Source organism: Pongo pygmaeus, chromosome 8 (genome assembly GCF_028885625.2).
Source record: "Pongo pygmaeus isolate AG05252 chromosome 8, NHGRI_mPonPyg2-v2.0_pri, whole genome shotgun sequence".
NCBI classification, from domain to species: domain Eukaryota; kingdom Metazoa; phylum Chordata; class Mammalia; order Primates; family Hominidae; genus Pongo; species Pongo pygmaeus.
The window spans coordinates 90,389,524-90,390,875 of NC_072381.2; the positions used below are offsets into that span (position 1 = coordinate 90,389,524).

Here is a 1,352-nt window from a genome sequence, read left to right on the forward strand (position 1 = left end):
CACATATTGTCAAACTTGCTTACTTGTTTTAAAGATCAGTTGAATTAAAGCCCTAAAATACCATTTAGCGTGCAATAATGTTTACCCTATTGCAGACCTACTAGAGATACATTGTATTAGTCATATTGTAACTCTTGTACACTTAGAGAACGATGACAAAGAATCCCTCGCGCTCTTCCTTTCCAACTTGGACCTGGCAGAATGGCTCCCGCAAAGAAGGGTGGAGAGAAGAAAAAGGGCCGTTCTGCCATCAACGAGGTGGTGACCTGAGAATACACCATCAACATTCACAAGCGCATCCATGGAGTGGGCTTCAAGAAGAGTGCCCCTCAGTCACTCAAAGCTATTCAGAAATTTGCCATGAAGGAGATGGGAACTCCAGATGTGTGCATTGACACCAGGCTCAACACAGCTGTCTGGGCCAAAGGAATAAGGAAAGTCCCAAACCGAATCCGTGTTTGGTTGTCCAGAAAACGTAATGAGGATGAAGATTCACCAAATAAGCTCTATACTTTGGTTACCTATGTACCTGTTAACCACTTTCAAAAATCTACAGATAGTCAATGTGGATGAGAACTAATCACTGATCATCAAATACCTCAAATAAAGTTATAAAATTGCAAAAAAAAAAAAAAAGATGACAAGGAATACTTAAAGCATTTTTAAAGGATTCTTTAAATTTGACGACAGTAGTCTAAAGACTCAAAGTGAAATTTACCAGGTTAAAGTCTTGGATCATTTTCCCATAAAAAATCCCTACCACTTCTTTTGATGAGAGTTGTTGAATTGCGAGTCACAGAAACCTGTGCATCTCTGTCACTTTTTCGTATTCTGCTTCCTACCAAGGAGAATCATAGCTTGTTTCTCACATACTGCAACCTGCTCCCCCAAGATGTGACTCAAGGGGAAAAAGCATTCATCATATAAGGCAACATCTATTAAGCACATTGTGCTGTGCTAGACCCTAGGCTAGGTGCTTTCATGCCCTGTCTTACTAAGTCCTTATGGTAAAAGACCATCCATCTTTACAGATAATCCAAAGAACCTTCAGAAGGATTATTTGCGAGGTATATGTAAGTACAAAAGTATTAAACCATAGAGTTGCAGAGAAAATCTTCTAACTCCTGTAGCTGCAGCCATAGTGTGTCTAATCTATCATCATCACTATTCTGGCCCCAAGAGATATCAAACAGAGTTATTATCACCTTACCTAGGCTAGAGAGAAAAGTCTGATCAAAAGCCTTCATATTGAAAATCCTTTCCTGATTCCTTGATTGGCCTTTTGCCCTTCAAGTAGGAGAGGAAGTGCTTATGAGTTTCATTCACAGAAGAAAAAAACCACTTATTTTGAA

At 39.3% G+C, this 1,352-nt stretch overlaps 1 pseudogene; it reads left to right on the forward strand.

Moving 5' to 3' along the window:
• The first annotated feature begins 171 nt into the window (after positions 1-171).
• On the forward strand, positions 172-580 carry LOC129006547 (large ribosomal subunit protein eL31-like; annotated as a pseudogene).
• Positions 581-1,352: the final 772 nt, after the last annotated feature.